Source organism: Furipterus horrens, unplaced genomic scaffold (assembly GCF_987537825.1).
Source record: "Furipterus horrens unplaced genomic scaffold, mFurHor1.1.pri manual_scaffold_8, whole genome shotgun sequence".
NCBI classification, from domain to species: domain Eukaryota; kingdom Metazoa; phylum Chordata; class Mammalia; order Chiroptera; family Furipteridae; genus Furipterus; species Furipterus horrens.
In genome coordinates, this window is record NW_028327178.1 from 13,577,086 (window position 1) to 13,597,800 (window position 20,715).

The 20,715-nt window shown below is 38.1% G+C and overlaps 1 protein-coding gene across 7 annotated transcripts in view; it reads right to left on the reverse strand.

Moving 5' to 3' along the window:
• Positions 1 to 20,715, reverse strand: part of RAB27B (RAB27B, member RAS oncogene family) — a 126,888-nt gene that overhangs the window by 40,768 nt on the left and 65,405 nt on the right. For 3 of the 7 annotated variants that reach the window (XM_090285483.1, XM_090285479.1, XM_090285480.1), the window contains exons 1-2: positions 18,674 to 18,739; positions 4,367 to 4,452 (exon numbers count right to left, since the gene is read on the reverse strand). The exons of 2 other annotated variants lie outside the window; for them this stretch is intronic. The gene's annotated coding sequence lies outside the window, so the exon portion shown is untranslated. Of the gene's footprint in view, positions 1 to 4,366; positions 4,453 to 18,673; positions 18,905 to 20,715 lie in introns of those variants that run through there. 2 more of the 7 variants (XM_090285481.1, XM_090285485.1) reach the window with 2 other exon arrangements.

The window sequence follows — 20,715 nt, forward strand, 5'->3', positions numbered from 1 at the left end:
AAGTACAATCGCTAGACATTCTGATGAAATTGGTCTGGAGTGTGAGCTTGGATGGGGGTGTTTTAAAAGCACCCCAGGTGATTTTAATACAAAAAATAAATAAAAAACCAAAAGCAGACAAACAAGATGCCAAACAGTGGGAGGGTAATTTAGGGATGCCAGAATTAGCCAATAAAATACAGGATACTCAGTTAAAGGTGAATTTCAGTTAAAACACCCATTAAACTTTTAGTGTGAGTCCCAAATATTGTGCATTTAACTGGATGTCATGTCTTTCATTTGACAACCTTAAATAGTATACTAACTTTTATGCAAAAAAAAAGGGGGGGAGAAGAATAAGTGTGTCTCACTGTTTATACAAGTATAAAACAGATTTTGATGATCTGCTTCTGGGAAGGGGAGCTAGATGGGATACAAGGAAAGGAAAAATACTTTGCACTGTATACTTTTGTGCCTTGAAGCACATGAATGTACTACATATTTTCAAAACAAATAAGATTATAAAATTTAAAATAAATGATTTCAAAGAGGAGTGAAGAATCACTGTATGGAGAAAAAACTGATACATATGGTTCACTTAGAAAACAAAACTGATAGGACTTTGCCCAAATACTTGACTCTCTATTGTACTCTGGCTTTTTAGTGTGGTTAGATGTAAGTAGAATTAACAACCACTTGTTGAGTTGCCAGACTGTCACTGGAATTAATGTCAACAACCTCCTGTTGCATTGCTGTTATGCTAAGCCAGTGATTTTCAACTGGCGGGATGCAAGAATTTTTAAAACCTGCAAAACCTGCCTATTTAGTCAGGGGCACTGACCTCTTCTCCCTTAGATTGTTAAATTAGAAAAAATAAAAATAACAGCAGCAAACACAACAACAGCCATCTGGTATGAATGAATCAAAACTATACCTTTTGTCAGATTGGCTATATATATATATATATATATATATATATATATATATATATATTTTTTTTTTTTTTGGCGTGCCACAGAACTTTAGTAATTAGTTTCTGTGTGCCATGAGATGAAAAAAGTCGAAAATCGCTGTGCTAAGCACTTTATATACATTAGTTCATTTAATTCTCACAAGAATCTTTGGGGGTTTTGCAAATGGAAAGACTGAAACACAGAAACATTAGTTAGCTTGCCCAGAAACACACAGCTAATGATTGGCAGGCTTGACATTTGAATCCATGTCAATCAGAATCCACAGCCCGTTGCTTTTAAACAAAAGATACCACCAGAGTGTATTTCAGAACATGCATTCCTAAGGTCAGAAAATTTGTATTTGAGCATGAAAATCAATGCAAAAAAAAAAAAGGCAGTGAAGAAGCACTTTTCTGTACTAACTTCAGTCACTGAGCTATGAACCATGACACACCGCTAAGTGCTCCCTTTGTTTCTAAGTAAATAAACAGATATAATCACTTTATGTAGCACTTGTGTTCCAGGTCTGTTGTTCATAAGTGACACTTGAACAAATGTAAATGTATTTAGAATAAGGTGGGAGCCTCCTTTTTAAACAAACCATAAATGATTTTTTAAAAGAACAGATATTTTGTAACATGACTGGCCTCTCTTCCATTGTTTTTGGACAGCGTACAAAATGAGATAATCCAGGAGTTTGAGAATTGCCCTTTGGAGCTGAGGGTCTTAATAGAATACAGGAGTGAGTGTCTATGTGTGAAGAGGACTCTGCTAAATGACAAAGGATTTAACTAGTTAAGTTTCTAGCTCGAGTCTACCTTTAGCTAATTTATTATTTAAAACCTATGAGTAAACACTTGCCAGGGAGAAGCAGAATGTCATTTAACTTATCAAACCAGTACTATATTCATTCATAGCTTATCAGAGACAGGAATATGTTAGAGGGCTGTTTACTTTTTCTATTGTGAATGGTTTTTACATGATCTCTCCAAAATTTATTTTGGCTTACGTATTCTATATATTCCCAGTGGTCCTTCTTTGTATTGCAGGGGATGAGGAGTGACAGGAAAGGAGATTCTCTGTTGGACATGACAGTCACTAGCTAATACGTCAAGAATCTTCAATATTAATAATTTTAAAAACAGTTGACCAAAAACCTATCATCCCATTGAGAAGAGAGCCTCAGCCTCCCTGCACAGGCATCAGGGTTTGTTGGATGTCGGGATGGGAGTGGTGGGAAGGCAGGGAATGTCCTCCGCCGGCCAAGGGCCAGCACACCAGGGCATGCTGGGGTTAAGGCAAGCCCTGACTCCCCTATGTTCGGATCTGTTACACATCAACACCTCTGAATAGCCAGTAACTACAATTCTAATTCGTACTTTCCATAAATAAACTCAGGAGTGAACATTTAAAACAGTGCCCCAGAGATGCTGTTTGCCAGTATGGCCCCATTTGTCGGTATTGCCAGCTTTGTACTGCAGTTTGTACCATCATCTGAATATTGTTTATTTTCTTCTTTATTCCTTAAAAAAGGGAGCATTTTCTTTGACAGAATAAAATTAAAAAATATGTATAAAATGCTGCATATACACCACTGAAGATTTTGTCTAAAAAGCTATGAGTAATTGAGGATTTTATGTTTTAGCTCCCTCCACCTCCCTCACCTCTTATAACCCCATGCCATACCATAAATGCATTTTTTATATTTATATATATATATATATATTTGATACAAAAGATATTTTCCAGAATTATTACATTATGGTAAGGCACTGCCAGTAAAACTTACATTATTTCCAATAAATCAAATTGCATCTCCATTTAATTGTACTTGTTATATCTAACTGAATCAAGATTTTTGTTTTCTCTTCTTAATTTTAAAATTATAGAATTGAATTGTTTATATCTCTTATAAACTATGATGGTTAAAAATGTTTTCCCTCAGTTTTCTCAAGACTTATTTTTTCCTCTATAGGTCAGCAGCCTGTTCCTACTTAAATGTCTCCTTATCTAGAGCCTGTAGAAATATATGTACATTTATTTATTAATAAGTTCCACAAATTTTTCCCATTTAATATTTTAGTAATATTAAGGCCCAAGACTCAATATAAAAAATCCCTATACAAAAATTGCTGATAATGTAGGTTTATAAAACAGCCACACTTATTTTTATAAATTCTGACAAGAGTTGAGCTAATAATCAAATCAATAAAAAAATAATTAGGACAAATTAAACTCAAGAATTTGGTCATCAACAAACAATCCATGACGTGGGGAAGTCTGAAGGAGTTCATAAACATTTGCTGAATCTTTTTGGTGTTTTTCCTTCTTAACATTTCTTTACTCACTACAGTATTGGAACCTACCCTTTGTATCTTCCCCCAAATTTCACCAGAAAATTCTTAGCACCAGGGGCGTGAATGAATTCATAGCTAAAAGTGAGCATGGATATGTAAAAGGGTGAAGGCTTGGAGGGGGCAGCTCTTTAGGGACGTGAATGTGTGCATAACGTGGAAGCAACACACAGACTTTAGATCCCTGTAGAAATCCTCCCTAGAGCAACGCAGAGATACTATGAATGCCTGCGTTTTCCTATTGTCGATATAAAGGAAATCACGTGAGGGGCTCTTCTGCATCATCATTTATAAAGCTACAATTAGAACTATTATGTATTATGTGCTTCATGCCGTAAAGTTACTCTTAGAATATGATAGAAAAAAATACCCAATAAAATGATAGACTTTTTTAATCTGATAGGAAAAGCTATATTATTTGCTTTTTCTTTATTTGTTCTTGCCTCTGCTACCTGGAAGGTCAGAATTTGGAGGCTGGCTTAAATGTAATAGGCCCCCACAGTTCTCTGGTTCAAGAACTTGACCTTTATTTACTTCTGGATGATATGACTCCATGTTTGCTTGTTTTTTATTCTTCCTTTAGCTACTTGACTACATTTTTATTTCTAAACTATTGAAATCTTTTCATGGGAGGAAGTAAATACAGCTGATTCTTGTTAATCATGGTTGTTTTATTTTATAAAGTTACTGTCAACACTGACAGAGGGAATACGGTGTTCCCAGGGGAAATACAGGGTGACGTTCCCGTGAGCCTCTCGTCACAATATTTTCATCACCTCATCAATACAAACCTTGTTTTATGTGTTTTATGTTTAAAGGCACATATTTACTCTATGTCGTTGATTTTTTAAACATTGAGATCTTGGCAACAGCACTGTAACCCATGCCTGAACGAGCTGATGGTACACATGCTATTTTCTCCACGCGGCACTCCGCAGCCTTTCTGTGTTCAGAGACACTAGACAGCACTTCAGCGCTATCCTTGGGGGCCATTTTGAACAGAAAAAAACTTCCATGTAAAAGCACAAACTTGTGAGAAATGTGGCACTAAATAGACAATGAAAAAGAACGCTTATTTACCGTATGAGCTGAAATAAGAAGGTAGGGTGTCAGCGTGTTTGACCTCAGCTGGGAAACTCAGAACTTCTCCCCTCTTCCACGCATTTCTGTGAATGACAGCAAATGCACCAGCGGACTGATTTGGTGAACCCCTGGCTGGTTTGGCTCAGTGGATTGAGCGTCGGCCTGCGAGCTGAGTGTCGCTGGTTCGATCTTCCAGTCAGGGCACATCAGAGAAGGAAAACTCTGACTCCAAAAAACCTCCGCTGCCTTGCGGCATACCTCTTCAGGGGAAAGGCTAAGGGAGTAAAGCCCGACAGAAAATCCGGAGCCGGAGTCCCTAAGGCGGTTTGACGCTGTAGTCAACACCGGCAACTCCTGCGGCGCACCTGAAGCCAAGCTGTATTGACTCCGTCTTTCCCTTGGACCCTTCAGCTGCGAAGAGAGGGGGGGTCTGCTGCATGGGCAACAGCAGACCCTCCATATCACCCTGCCCAGGCTCTGTAGCTTCAGCTTCACTGGAGAGGACACTCCAGCGTCATCGCAAGATGTCGATTCAACACGGGAGGAGACAGATACCGTGTCACTCCCGAGTCGGACTGCACAGCCATTCTCGGCGGTGCAGATAGACTCTTAAAAAGCTACACCATCGTCTCTCGAGACGGACGGCTGCCGACGACGACTGATTTGGTGATTACAAATTAATTTTAAGCAGTAGGAAAATTCACAAATGTGCAATCACCAAATCATGAGGATTGACGGTACAGTTTCCCAAAATTAACATTATTATATTTTGGCCAATTAGCACATTAGCAATAATTAGGACATCAGATTATGGAGCAGAAAGGAGGGCCTAAGGGAATGGAACAGGGACAGGAACACTTTGATAACCTTGTGGAAAGGTCAGGGCAAAGGCAAGCAGGGCGGATCCCACAGGACCTGTCCCACAAGGGACTCAGGCCCCTGGGAAAGGACAGAAGAGACAGGTGAGCCTAAAAAGAGGACAGCATTAACTGACTTCACAGTTTTACTTTTTTCCTATCATGGTAACCCTTTTGTTATATCCATTATTGCTTAACCACGGTAATTCAAGTGAACTCTTTTTCTTTCCTAAACTTATAAAAATATATCCGTCTATATGACCGAGTATTGTAATACTAATACATCTGAAGGAAAAACAGCCTACTATATAATAGGTAAATTTTGGCAAAATTGTTAGTAAAAGTTGTAACATCGGGTTCTGAGGGGAGACTCCCCTTTCTAGTGTTGCTGATGAAAAACATTATTAAACCTGGAACAGCCACTCCCCTCTCTCTCCCATACCATCATATTCATGGTTACACCAACATAAAGGCGCACACCAGGCAAAAAAAAAGGTAGAAAGCAGGCTGGGAAAGATACATGTGAATTTGGTAGTACTAGTATTAAAAGCAAATCAGTCTGTTCAATTAGAATATTGCACATAGTAGGTCCTCTCGGGATCAGCTATGTAAGAAGTAGCTCTAAATTATAACTACTTAGTTCATAAAGTGAAAATTGAGTCTGGTTTTCTCTCTGTGCTTGGCTTATCACCAATACTGATTAACACTCTTGGATCTTTTATTCAGTGAAAATTATGGGGATTATTAACACTGTGGAGCTCTGAAGGTATTTTAACCCATGGCTATTTGTGATGGTAGATGGCTAATTCAATGTCTTTTTCCACAAAGTTATTTCCTGTAGAGGAGATTGATATATAGATAAACCATAATTATACACTGTGTGTTATTCATGAACTTGGCTTGGTTCTTGAAGTCACACCCTTGTTATTTCAGACTCCACCCTAATTACTATGCTACTCTCCCCCCTTCACTGTAGCCCTCTCAGGGTTATGAAATGACTTCTCTTCTAGTTCTGTGGCATGTATATTTCCTGCTCTTCATTTGGACTCTGGTCCTAAACCTACTTGGATAAACCTTTGACATAGAGATCCCAGCATATGAGGGATGGTTATTCTAATAGTCATGCTTTTTAAAAAGTATTTTCACCTTGATTATCTGAAAAGGAAGAACAATATATAGCTCCAGGTTATAAAAATGTGAAGAAATATTTCAAAGAAGACTTCATCATTCACATTTTATATTTCAGAAGAATAGAAATAACCCTCCTGTTACTAGCTGATATCTTAAAATGTTCGAATCAAGTAGATTGAGTTGAAGGTTAAAATGTGTCTGATTTCCAAATAAGGCAGTTTGCTCTGCTTCATTTTATAATAGTTTGATGTTGGTCCTCTGGCCCATCTGATACGTAGCAGGTACAATTCAGTGTGGCTTACATGTCCCTGATTCTCTATTGGTCAGTGGGTGCAATGCTCTTCATTATGTTTACTATCACTTCTGATTTGGGGGGAATCAGGAAAGAAAACAGAAAAGATAAGTTCAAATACATCCCTGACCTATTTTTAAAACCAGTTCAAGTGCAAATTCTTGGTACAGAAAGTCAGAAGCATCTTCTTAATACAGCGCAGGTGATCGCTGCTAAAACAATGAATTTTATTGAAAATGTAAGAGTATAGGTATGCTATTACCACAAAGCTTTAATAAATACCCACTCTACATGGTGCTAATTTATTTTCGTGCCTTCCCAAACCTCGATCATCAGAAAGTTTTACCAGAAACTTCAGTCTGGTTGTGTTACCTGCTCACACTATATCCATTGACAAAGGTACAAGTAACTTCAAAGAACAGTGATAGAGCTTCATAGAGGTTTACAGTCTCTGCTCATTAAAAAATAACACAAATGCATACATTCAAAATACAACAAATATTTTTCTGTGAAACTAGCAAATCTAAGGGGAAAATGTTAGATGCAGCAGACCACCAAACAAAATAGGCATTTTGTCCTTAAAAGTAAAGGCAGATAAAACCTAACAAAATGAGCATCTTAAAAGATATTGCAGTCAATATTTTGAATTCTGCTTGACCAAGAGAAAAACGTAATTCTATTTATCCTATTGATACCTTTCCAATGAATATTTTCTTTATTTTTCTTGATAGCATCACCCAAGCTTTGATGAATTTGACAATGTCCTGATAAACCATGTTATGCTTAAAAATTTGTTGAAAATACATACCCACATTTCCTTTCACACATAAAGCTTTGCAGAGATCTTTTTCTGAAAAATAGTTCAAAAACCTCAGGTCCTTGGAAAGAGATTGGAAAGGATTTCAGTTTATTTCATTGTGTTCTAGTACTTCTGCAAAGAAAAATCCATAAAAATATTTCAAAAAATTTTACTCGTTACACTAGAATGAACTAGAAACTGCTTACAAATCCCTTCTTACAAATAAATGTGTCAACCACTTCCATGTCAGTTTTCTAAATTTCACTGACTTGAAATGAAGTATTGTTTGGAAATAGGCCACATACAGATAGAAAACCAGGACTAGATTTTCCCATGATGAACGAGTTAGTTTTACTCTAGGGCTCTATCTTACATAGCAGTCTTCTGCCATTAGACGTCTGACCTACCTCGTTACTGGGCAACACGACCAAATATGTTTGAACAGCAAATGCTGAACTCCATTTTGCTTACTATAATGAATAAGATATGATTTTGTCTCTAAGTCAAACAGTTATCTCTCTGTGATTCCTGTGAATTGTCTAAATCCTCAATCTGGAACCATTTTATTCTATAGCCTAAGTAGGTTTCTCTAGGCTAGTGGGCTGGAAATTGGACTGAAGTATACTGGTGTCTATTTCTAAAGGCTAATACTCAGAGGACAGTAATGATGTGAACAATGACTCTAAAATTACCCAGAAGCAAATAACCAAGTGATCTTTTGATATCACATATCTATGAGGTTGCCCACTTAGTTTGCAATTATGAACCTGAACCTCTTTAGAGAAACTACAGCTGTTTTGAAGCCCACCTCTAACACTAGCAATTGGCTGAGGTAAGCTAAGAAAAATGCCACCATTGCTGATGGAATAATGCTCCGGCGTTTTGGTCAGTTACTATTACTTTAGTCTGTGGACTAACCACAGTGTCTGCCGGCTTATTAATGGCATCTATTTACATATACTCACAATGTTCACCCACCAGACAGGAAAGCGAGAATGTAAGCTATCAAGGATACGTACTCAAGTGTTGTGGGCAGCACCGATGACCAAGCCTCAAAGTCAGCGAAAGGCCCTTTCTGAGGATGGACTTAAGAGCCTACAGAAAGGTCTATAAAGCAATGTGACCATATTTTCAGAACTAGGGATCTGAATCCTTATCTAACCCAGAGTCTGCCCTGGTAACGGAAAATTTTAAATGGTGGTGGCTCCAGAAATTCCAGGCCACAGCCCTGCCATCCACATGGGAAACATTAGCTTTAACTGATAAAGTTCTTCTTGCCCCAAATTGTTCCTCTAGAAATCTATTTTTAAGTCTAGAACTTCTAATATTAGATATGTCTTTGGATCTTTGCTACATGTTACAAAGCAAAATGCTTACTGGGAAGAGTAATTTATAGCTATTTTCATTAGCAGAAATTAATTCATCAGGAAGACTGTTCAACAAGTCATTGATTGTCCAGCTTGGGAGCAATAAATTGGTACCAAGCCCTGTAGAAAAATATCAGAAGAAACGTGGGCTCTGAGATAAAGTTCTGAGAAAAATCAATTTTACCCATGACTTACACTAAAAAGAAAGTTGTTTGCTTGACTGTCAATAAATGTCAAAGCAAAAGAAGATGCAAGGAGACGATCTTACCTCCATGATAAAACAGACATATAATAAAATTATTTGCCCGGGCCTTATAAAAAATAGCTTCATCATTTCCAATTACATAGGAGAAGTGGAGGATATATCATTTCTTTAAAAAATCTACAAAAGAGCATCTTTTGTTTTTTTCCTAATAAAGCTTCATGACAAAAAGCAACTATATTAATAATTATATGGATTCCCTTATAGACACCATTGTCAAGATATAAATTTAGTTCTGGAAACTCACCACTGAAATGAATATCATAAAAAATTCTTCTCCTTTTAAATTCTAGGATCAATTCATTTTAGATCCAATTAAACAAGGTAATTTTAAAGTAATGGGAAGTAAGTGGTATTTGCTGCTTAAAAAACAAAAAATATTAGTTAAGATCTTGTCTACTCCTTAGACTTGTCTTATTAGTGCTGGATTAGATATATGCTCTTAGTATCTTGGAGTATTAGATAATACTTCAGGCTAACAGGAAGGCCCCAAATAGATAAAATTTTTTACTTCTGCTTTTGCATACTTCTTTCCTTAGAACTCTGTGATTTGGAGAAGATTTTATTGTTGCCTGGATCATGGAGTTCAATTTTGCCTTGAAATTGTTCCATGGGCCAATTTTGGTAATTGTGTTAAAAAAAAAAAAAAAAAAAAACTGAACTCATAAAGATTATGGCTAGAATGGGAGATATTTTTGCTTCTTTTTAACCTTTCATCTTTTTTATACCTTAGCATATATACTGTATGAATGTTCTGAAATCTTTACAAGTTATATGAAAAAAAAATCCAAACAAGCAGTTTTAAGAAAAAAAGAATTTGTGAAACTTGTCCCATTAAAGGGGAAGTGATCAAACTGGCCATTTTCTTACACAATGGCCTAGACCTGAAAATTAGTGCATGCAATGAAATACATTCTTTTAGTGATAGTGTTTTAAAGCTGAAAATGATGGCACTTGTCAGTTTTTAATCAAGGTCTCATTATCAATGCCAGTTTTCACCCTTGACAAACATGTCAAACACCTAGAATTCATAGTGGTCTGTAAATGCTCATCATAGTTATAGGAGGACTTTTAAAATATATTGGTGCCTTCTTCTTTGTATTATTATTATATTCCCACACAAGTCCAAATACTCTGCAAAATAAGAAGAGATTTATGCTCAAAATAATAGCTTTCCTAGCCTCAATACTTAAACAAGAAAAAACATACTGATATTTTCCAAGAGAATATGAAATATTGATGAACTTACAGAGGGGGGTAATCTAGAAGAATTATAGTTAGATAATATTAATAGCTTAGTGAATAGCATAAGTAACCAAATGCTTGAGGAAAAAAAGTACAAAAGGACTAAAGTCAACATGATTCTAATTAGAAATCCTGACAGATATTTCTAGACATGAATTATGTATCTAACTCACAGATGAGTCATTAAATGTTTTTTAGGATTTTGCTTCTCCATCTATAATAGTCGGAACACAAATAACTGAGCTATTAGCTTATTATAAGAAGCTTCTATGAAAAACACATATGTTCAGAACTATATATCTGAAGTGATGCATCTATAATAAAGAATGCTTTACACACCTGGAATCAACTAGAAAGAACAGAGAGACTACCTCAGCTGGTAAGTGGGCATGCAATGTTTATACTGATTACTTAATAATCAGAAATACTTCAGATGGAGAGTGAGAGGCAGTAGATGGTTGTATAAAGAATGTTTGTCAATGCAATAAAATATTGCAAACAGTGAACTGGAAGGTGTATTATCATGGGGATAAAGATGGAGTAGGAAGAGGAGAAAAGAGATCAGCTTTCCATAAAGTCACTTGCCATTCACTTACAAGTCAATCATTTGACAATATTTTACATTGTATAGGAAACTGCAGAAATAGTTGTTACAAAGGAGTTATTCCTCAATTCTTTTAGAACACTATGATATATTTTGTTATGCTTTGGTAAGTAACTATTGAGGTTAAAAGTGTCAAAAATTCAGTCAGAGCAGAGCTAGAACAGAGCTACTGAGTAAAATGAAGAGAATAGGAGTTAGTCTGTTCTTAAATTAATGTGAACAGGGTGTTAGTTATTAAACTATGATATTAATGAGTACAAATGAATAGATTCAATCACTTAAAAATCTGTTAGGTTTTCCATTCTCCAGTATTAGAACACATTCCTAACTGAGACAGGATTTTTCATCTTTCCCAGTGTGGCTGGGTGAGAATACAAGTGAACAGAACTGTAGGGAAAGAAAATGTTACTTAAAATGATTGTCGCATAAAAAAAGGGATAAATGATGTCACATTCATAACAGACATATTTAATATGTCCTCTCAATTTAACAATAATATTGATGAGTATAAATAATTAGATATAACTTTACATTTCCCCTAAGTCCTTCAGAACTTAAATGTCATTAATTAGCCAAAGTAGATCAGTGCTTACAGAAAAGAAAAAAAAGGGGGGGAGGGCGCCTATGTTATGGCTATATTCCTCCTTCTTTCCAGGTTTCCCTGAGAGATGGCATTAGTTCTTGTGAATTTTAGTGATGACTTGCATTCTAGTACTTCCCATCACTATTACCAGCCTGACCTCTCTTAGGAGGTTTAGATGCTAGACGCCATTTTTCTGCACGAATCCAATAGAATGACCATAGGTACCCTAAATATCCTTCACCATTTTTATACCTTATTTCAATTTGGGGGACCACTGTTTCTCCATCTATTGCCTCCTCAAACTAACAATTGAGACTTTATAAACATTTCTCCTGTCTCCTAGTATCTGGTCAATGTCACGCATCAATTTCTCTAATCTGACTTTCCTTTTCTAACCTTACAATCACTGACCTAATTTCAGACCTCTTTTATTTTCCGCTCCTAACGGACCTCTCTACAGTTGTAACCTTCTTAAATGTATCTTCCTCTGTATCATCACAATACAGCATTCAAACTACCAATTTTACAAGTTTACACTAAAATTATCTAATCATGTGTCCCTCTCCCCCTTACCAGATTTTAAGTCCTTCAAGATCAGGAACTATGTCTTATTAATTTATATAATCCAAGCACCAGATATGATGCTGATACATACAAGGTACTTAAAAGAATTTTTTTAAAATTCAGATATATAAAAATTATACCACGGGCCACATTGTTGTTTTCAGTTTTATTATAATGAGTAGATCTTTCATTGTGATTAAATAACATTGTCAACTTTAACATAACTAACTTGACATTTCTCTAAATTTTATTCTATCCAGGCAGAACTTGTGCTCTCCAAAGGATTTCAATAATTCTTGAGTTTCTTTTTATCTTTTGCATCAAGAGACCATGCAGAATAACATGTTTATGGTAGAAAAGACAGTTTTTAACTATTTCTTTAACCCTCCTTTTCCAAGTTCTAGACAATTTTTTGAAAACATAGTTCCTCCATGAACATGAACAACGGGGTCAGGATGGACCGTGGGAGAAGGGGTGGGCTGGGTAGGGGGTAGCAATGAGGGAAAAAGTGGGACAATTGTAACAGAAAAACAATAAAGAAAAAAGTTAAAAAATTAAATTAAATTAAAAGAAAACCTACTTTCTGAAAAATAAAGACAAATAAAACATGTTAGTCCTGGTTATAAAATATGATGATGCAAGCAGTTAATCTCTCTCTAAATATATAGTTGACATTTATGATTTTGAATTATTCCTTTTCCCTTTTGAGTTAGTTGGGTGCCTATCCTGTAGGTTTGCAAATATTTACTACATTGATTTTAAGAATCGACATTACTACTCTAGACTAATCTACATCTTACCTCCAGGCTCTATTTCACTTTCACCCTAAGCCAGCACCTTCCAGGAACTAAAGGACAGGGAACTAGTGTCTGGTTCCTATCATAAGTTTACTTCAAAAGTCAAATTATACTTCAAGAGAGTGAGAAACCATGGGTAGTCAGAAACATGAAAACCACACTTGATTAGAAAAACTGTGGCGAACCAAGAAGAACAACATTATAAGTCAAGGAAAAGTTACCTTCACAGCAACTTAGTTATTTCCCTGTAGTTGTTTTACAGAGAAAAACTGTAACAGAGCTCAAAGAAATCCTTACAGCTTGCACGGGGAACACGTGTGTACCAGGCGCTCCCCACGTCTGCAGATGATACCAAGCCCTCTGGTTGGCATTCACTTTTGCCATTAGAGAAAATAAAAAAAAGACAGGGACCCTTACCCTTCATTTTTCAGCAGGCCCTCCCCTTTATCCAGGGATACTCAAACAGAATGAATTCTCATCAAGTATGTAAGTACGCAAGTTGCCGGGGTGCACAGAGGGCAACTCAGTTAAGGAACATCCGGGAACAGTACTCATGGGTGATGCATTCTTTGCTTGCTTGTTTTTTCTGAGAGGTAAGTGAAAAATTAAAACTGAAGGGAGATCTGGGGAGCTTTTATAGGTTGATTTTGAAATAACTAACACCTGAGGATGGTCTAGTTGCGGCCCCGAGAGAAAAGCAAAACCTAAGTTGCTGGTTTCATTTGATTACTGCTCTGCTGTCTTCACCAACTAGCCCCCATTTTCAGCTGAAGATTAAACAACTGGTCTTCCTCCAGTGACGTTCTATATTGACTGATGCCTGTTTCATTACGAATTAACCCTCAGTTGTCGATATTAGAATATCTCCATTAAAGCAGTTTTTTCCAAGATATTGTTACAGCCTTGTTCTCTGTACTGTTTCTGATAGAAGCTTTTACCTCCAAACCCTGAGAGGTGGCACTTGATAACAGGTATTACCAGCCTTAGAAAAATTAAAGTCAAAGACTGAATTGGGGCAGGACAAGAACAAAGACTGGGAATGATAGCTTTTAGATAGCTAGTTGTGGTAACTAGCTTTATTTTACTCAAGGAAATAAGAAATTAGCAAACAAGTTCACTCAAGGAATTAAGAAATTAGCAAATGCTCCTGCATTTCCCAGCATTTGGGAGAAAACTTTCACAGACTCAAGTCAGTCCAAGTAGGCACTTGAGTCAATACTCAGAATATTCTTGATCTTTGAAAAGGTTTCCTTTTTTTTTTTTAAGCACTTAGAGATTCTTAGTTTTTCTTTTCCTTTTTGAAAATCTAATTTTGTGCTATATTTTAAATATTTTGACATGTCAAAAAAACATTTATCAATGGTACATTTTGTTTATGAAAAAAGCATATTCTGAATAACAGACCACAAGAACTGTGTGATTTAACAAAATTTTCAGGCTGTTAAGTCCTTGCCTAAGTTAGATTGGACAAATATAATACAAAGCAATTTTGCTTTTTCTAATTAGTTTTGTTCTGGTGTATCTCTCAGGCCAGATCTGGTACATAGTTTCATTTTTCTGAGCAAGTTAAAGACAGAAGCAACAAGAAAACATACTGGGTTGATCCCAAGATCACTGTAAAAATAAATGTGTGTGTTACAGAAAGAAGACTAAAATCTTGTACTTGTCCCCTAAGCCTTTTAAAATAAAAATTTTCCTCTTTTACAGTCTATATAGAATCTGTCTTTTTCTTTATAAGTGGGTACCTGTATGTGTACATATCTGATGTGTACATATACACATCAATATCCATACATATCTATCCATATATCTATCTACCTACTGATCTAAATGGGTAAATAGGTACATAAAGGGGAGGAAGAGAGGAAAGACACAAAGAAAAAACAGAAAGAAACTAAACTCGGAAAAAGAATTCTAAGCCACCCAGGTCTAAAGCTAGACAATAGGGATATTAAGATAACTTTTTTTTTTTCCCACAGAGGAGAAAAATCAAACCTTAAGGAGACTAAATGCCATACTTCTATATGACTCAGCACTAACAGTATTATATAGTGATGGACTTCTTACTGTTTTGATGTAAAACTCACTAATTTCTGGCATCTAATCCACCTTCTCTGGAATTATTTCCAAAATTATGTGGGTGTGTTTTAATATCCTTGCTTATAGTTTTACCTACTAAAGAAGATAGTTTCTTCCTGAATTTCTGTATATTTAGACATTTGGTTTATGTGGCAGCTACAACTTAATTTACTTAGATCTGTTATTTTTTTTACAACTCTATTAACTACACTTTTACTACTACCTCTTAATCTGTGATCTGGAATATCTATCGAACATCAAAAAAAATTGTGTTCTTCTATTTGTAGGATCACAGTTTAGGGGGAGAGTTTGAAGGGCATTTAATTCAACTTCCTGTCCCCACAACAACTAAATCTTGGAGCGCTGCATTGGTTGTCTTTCCTTGGCATTTTTCCAGGTCTCAGCCCTCTCTGCGTTTTAGTCTCCCTCACACTATACTTAAAGCTCAGCTAACACCTCTCTGAGTATTTCTAATGATGTGTTCCTCTGTTCATTGATTCTACAAGCCATTCTAAAAATTGACTTTATTAAAGTCCCTATGTAGTATCATGAATTTCTCTAGTGGCATCTCTCTTGGGATCATGTGAAAGGCTATTTCCAAGTGTTTTAAGTCCGCTTATCTTAACTCCTTATTTTTAGGAACCCCATCTCCCATCAAAGTTGCCAGTGATTCCAAGCTGCCAACTGCAATGTCACTCCCCGGTCTCGATGTCATTCATCATCCTAGCAACATCTGACACAACTGTCCTTTCTGTTCTTTGAAATGCTTCCTGGCCTGGGTTCAGTGACAACACTTCCTCCCAGTTCATCTCCCACTACGCTGACTTTTTCCTGACTCCTCCCATGCAAGATCTCTCACTGTTAGAAAAGCCAGAGCTTGGCTCTCAGGGTTCTTCTACTCCTTTCCCTCTCTTTCTGCTATCTCTCTAGGCGATGTCCTCATGGCCATGGCTCTAAATAGCATCTGTGGGCACTTGATTCCCAACTTTCTCTATTCGCCTGTGACTTCTCCCAAGTACTCCAGATTCTTATATCCAGAAGCCCAATTTGACAGTTTCCCTTGGATACTTAGAACTATCTCAAAGGGCTGGAAATAAATGCATTTTCCTTTCAAACCTGCTTTTCTATTAGCTTTATCCATCCTAGGAAATGGCTTTATTCCAGTATCTTCGGTAAAAAACATGATGATCATTTTGGTTCTTTCTTTCCTTCATCCCCACCCCTTATCCAATTAGTCAACAAATCCTGTTAGCTCTGCCTTCAAATATTTCCTGACTATCCACTGCTCTCTGGGAGCACACAGTTTCCCCCCGTTTTTACGTCACTGTCATCTCTGGTCTACTGCAATAGCCTCCTGACTGGTCTCTCACCTACTCTGGTCGCCTTATACCTTCTCTTCCATGAGGCCACGGGGATCTGAAACACATGGACTTCCCTGAGGCTCTCCCTGACCACTGACTCCCACAGAGCCGCCCTCCCCCCTCCCAGGTCATGCTCAGAAGTGTACTTCAAATATTTTTAACGGCCCTGAAACTTGCATAATTGCTAATTTATTGATTGATTTAGGTGTCTAATTGGAGACACGTTTTAGCTATGTGCCAAACAGAGTTTTATTCTCATTATTAGCACTCTGGCCAAGTTTTCTTCATGTAAGGAAGGCCTGTGAGAAAAGGTTAGTATTTAGGGAACATGAATAATAATTGCAAAGGACATGAAACAAAATAAGTAATACTCTCAGCTCCATTTATGGAGTTCACAACAGGGTATTTTTTTTGTTGTTGTTGTTTTTTGTTTTTTTGCCCTTAGTGATATTCCTACTTCCTACAATGATATAATAAACTTCAGCTCCATAAACACCTAATAATGAGTAAAAAATCATTTCCCTTTAGCTGCCATCTTTAGAAAGTGACATACGTGTCACAGAAAACAGCCTGTTGGTCTTGTTTTTACTGTAATTGTTTTCCTGCATCTCCACATTACAATTACTTGCTCAAGAGATGAACTATTGGTTAACCTGCCTTGATGAATCCACTGAAGGAACTGGATCAACTGTGAGCTGAGTTTCATGTGAACAGTAGTTGCTCTATGTTTCATGCTCTGCTGATCTGAAAATCAAAACAATCACTAACCCACAATTTCCCAGAGATAGGAAAAGAGCAGATTTCTGTTCTGAACCACCTGGGGCTTTGGATGAGTTCCACTTTTCCAGAAGAGTTGTTAATACATGAAAAGCATGTCAGACACCGGCGGGTGATTTTAGTATAAGCTGGTTTGCCTAGAAGCAGATATGATCAATTATCCTAGGGTTACCTTCCCTAACAGGTCAAATATTTCTGTTCCAGAAGTGGCCTATGAGAGAGTTGTGGTTTGCTTACATCTGACAGATTCCCTTTATTCCTTCTTGGCATCTGTGAGAACAGGCTCATCCAGTTTCATCTGCAATGTTTTATTTTCCTTTTGAAAGCAATGATGGCAACATTTTATGGGAGGCCATAGTTAGTTCTTAAGCAAAAAAGCCCAATTAATATCAAACTATCTGTCAAGAACACCCTTTTTTTGGTGATCCATAAGAATTCCCTCTTGCCTTCAAGAAGGAGTGACCCCATCTGGGTAGGGGATTATGCTAGGAAACTATTAAAAATATTTACAGGGAATGGCTCTCACTTCATACTGCAATTTGGACTTGATTGATAGTAACTTGAAAAGCCAATAAACTTAAATACCTGAGGCAATAACACTGAAGTCTATCTTTTCTGTTAAATTTTCAAATTTAGAAATATACAGCCATGTCGTGGTATTACCAAAAATGCACCAATGTAACTAAATATTAAAAATAGCACACATTTTTCTTTTAAGCATAACTAAGTCAAATTTCCTAGCTCTTATTATGTTAACTGATAATTTTGTTGCTAATGATCCTGAAACTACACGTTATTAATTAGAGCTTAAGTTAACCATTTAAACAACTGGACGCATACCCTTAAGTGTAGATCTTGAAATTAAAACCTAGTAGTAAACACGTTATAGGTGCGTGGCTGTAACCAAACATGCATTTCTCCTAGGAAGGCAGCCTCTAGCTGTAGCTAATAACACTTCACCTGCTTCAGTGGTTTGCAGATAATGTTGTATCAGGTGGGAAACTCTTGGAAGCTAATACCTTGTTACCCACTTGAACGACCCCACTTGCTCACCCCCTAGTAGCTGCAAACACCTGGATCAGAATTTGGGGAGAAAAAAAACTGAGCAAAGCGTTGGAAGACAGAAATTACTTTTGATTTCTCTGCGGCTATCTCACCTGAGGAAGTGCAAAGGAATGTCCTGTCAATTACTTGGCTCGCCTCACTGCATTACTTCTCCTTAAATGAAACTCTAAACATGTTGTTGTTACCATTATTATTCGTTTGTAGTTTGAGATACCAAGGGGAGGAAATTACTCTTGCAATGCTCAGTGTTTTATTCCAACCAGCTGTTGGAAATGCAACTGCCCAAACAAAGGCAGCCAGCTAGTCTTCTGCGGCCACCGGTGCGCGCACCCCAGGACTTGGACCAGGGTGTCTGCTGGGGCTGCGGATCGGAGGCGCTCACACGCACAGCCAGGCTCCCCCAGCTCTGCTGGCCTGCCGCTCCTCGTCCACGTCTCACTTCCTTTTCCAAGGCCAGCCGCCGAGAAAACCCTGAGTGGGTGGGAACACATTCCAGCAAGAACCCGGCTTCCCCAACTCACCAGCCTGCGAAGTTTCCTTGGCGCGAGGGCTGGGTGTCAGGTTTCAGAGGCTTCCTTCCCCTTCCCCAAGCCCTGGAGCTCCTGGGCTTCCGCACCGGCAAAGCCACGGGATCTGCTCTACAGGGCCACCATCGCGGGGACAGCTCCTTATTTTTCCAACCTGTGGCTCTGGCTCGGTCCCCAGCCCCTGCCCGTCCCGACGGCGAGTGGCCCGCCTTGAGCCCCACCCTCAGCGCGCGGAGCCGCCTGGATCTGGAAGGTTTGTGTGAGAAGAAGGCGTGTCTCCCGCCCCGACGCGGATGTGGATGTGCGGAGCGCACCTCGCGCCAGTCCTGGTGGTGACTCAAACGCGCTCGGCTCCCGGGTGATTCCTCCTCTGCGGAGCTTCCAGCCCTGGCAGCAGCTCATTTTTATTCCTTTATTCTCCTGTATTTTCTTTGATATCTCTTATTGAAAGAGCCCAGGGCACTGTGAGAATTGCTTCCAATGCTTTGCATTCTCCCCCTCACACCCACCCGAGATGTCTCATTAACTAGAGAGAGGAAGGAATTGCTCATGGAGAAGAGAGAAAGGCCTCGGGAAATGGAAGGGCAGCTCCCAATTGGTGTTTTAAAAGTTACGATCTGTAAATATGAATACATTAATCAGTATGCGCCACGCTAATCTTTGCCCCCTAGTCACTTCGGAGATCTGTAGGTTAGTCAAGAGAACTCCTGTCTATGAGATCAAACAAAATCAGGAGGGCGCGCTTCCCCGAACAAATATTAAGTGCCTGCTATGTGGCAGACCCTGCTCTAGACCCTGGGGCTTCATCCACAGCAGAGATCCTGGCTTGCTCTCTTGAGGTCATGTTTCAGACAGACGGACATCCCTAAGAATCCAAGGTTCTATACACAGGATAGCAGCTGGTTTAGTCCTCTGTGAAAAAAACTTAAGTTCCAACGTGTCGCTTGCACTCATACTGGTAAACAATGGAATGGCTGCTTACATTTTAATTGTTTGACAGGGTGCCTTGGAGAATCAGTTAGGAAGCGTCTCTCTGAGAAATGCTTCGGGAAGAGAGTAAGGGAAGACCCCCAAACCAAATCAAAATACAAACAATAGCAAAGTAGTGGAAAAGGGGAGTGTCAGAGAAAACACTTGATCCCACAGGAATCTGTCTTTTCTTTTAGGAAAATGTGGGAGAAGTTCTATTTTCTGTGCCTCGATTTTCTTATCTTGAAAATGGGGGTAATAAAATGCCTTCCTAGGCTTATTGTGAGTAAATGAGTTTATATCAATAAAGCGCATAAAACAGTGATTCCATGTGTTGGCTAAATTTATTATTTTTCAGCACTTACTACTTCATTCTCCCCAAGTAAGGTCCAATTCATAGAAATTATTCTGATTTACCAGGAGAAAGTAGAGGACGATCAGGTTGTAGATTTTCAAAATATATATGCTGGGAATCTATATTTGTGGTAAATCTATTTTGCGTCCATCAGCAACATCTAAGTGTATAACAAGTGTGTGTCTAAGGGCCTGAAAAGAGATAAAAGATTGGACATACAAACGTGAATTTATAAAGTAATTCTCTGTATATACAATAATAATCTGTATTCTTCACCTAGCCCATGTGTTTACTCACATTAATCCGAACAGTATTTCCTGTATGCAGTGGAGCTTGTAACGCCCTTTCCCATACATCATCTCATTTGACTTTCACAACATTACCTGAGACATCTATTATGTTTACTGTCCCCATTTTAAGAATGAAGACACTAAGGTTGAAACAGTACCAACCAAGTGCCCAGAATCGGGAAGGTCTGTAAGTGTAGAATTCATCTCTGCTTGGCCCTGAAGGCGGGGCTCGTGGTGGTCACTCTACAGTGCTGCCTCCCTCCTCTTCCTTGGAAAAGTTCCTGCTGGGAGAAAGTCTAACACATTAGGGCCTGCGTTCCTTGTCACCCTCCCCTAGGTAAATGTGCCAGCTGCCTCATAGGGTCAACTCTGCAGGGACAGCTCTCCTGCAGTCGCTTGTCAAGGAAGTCCTGCCTTTCAGG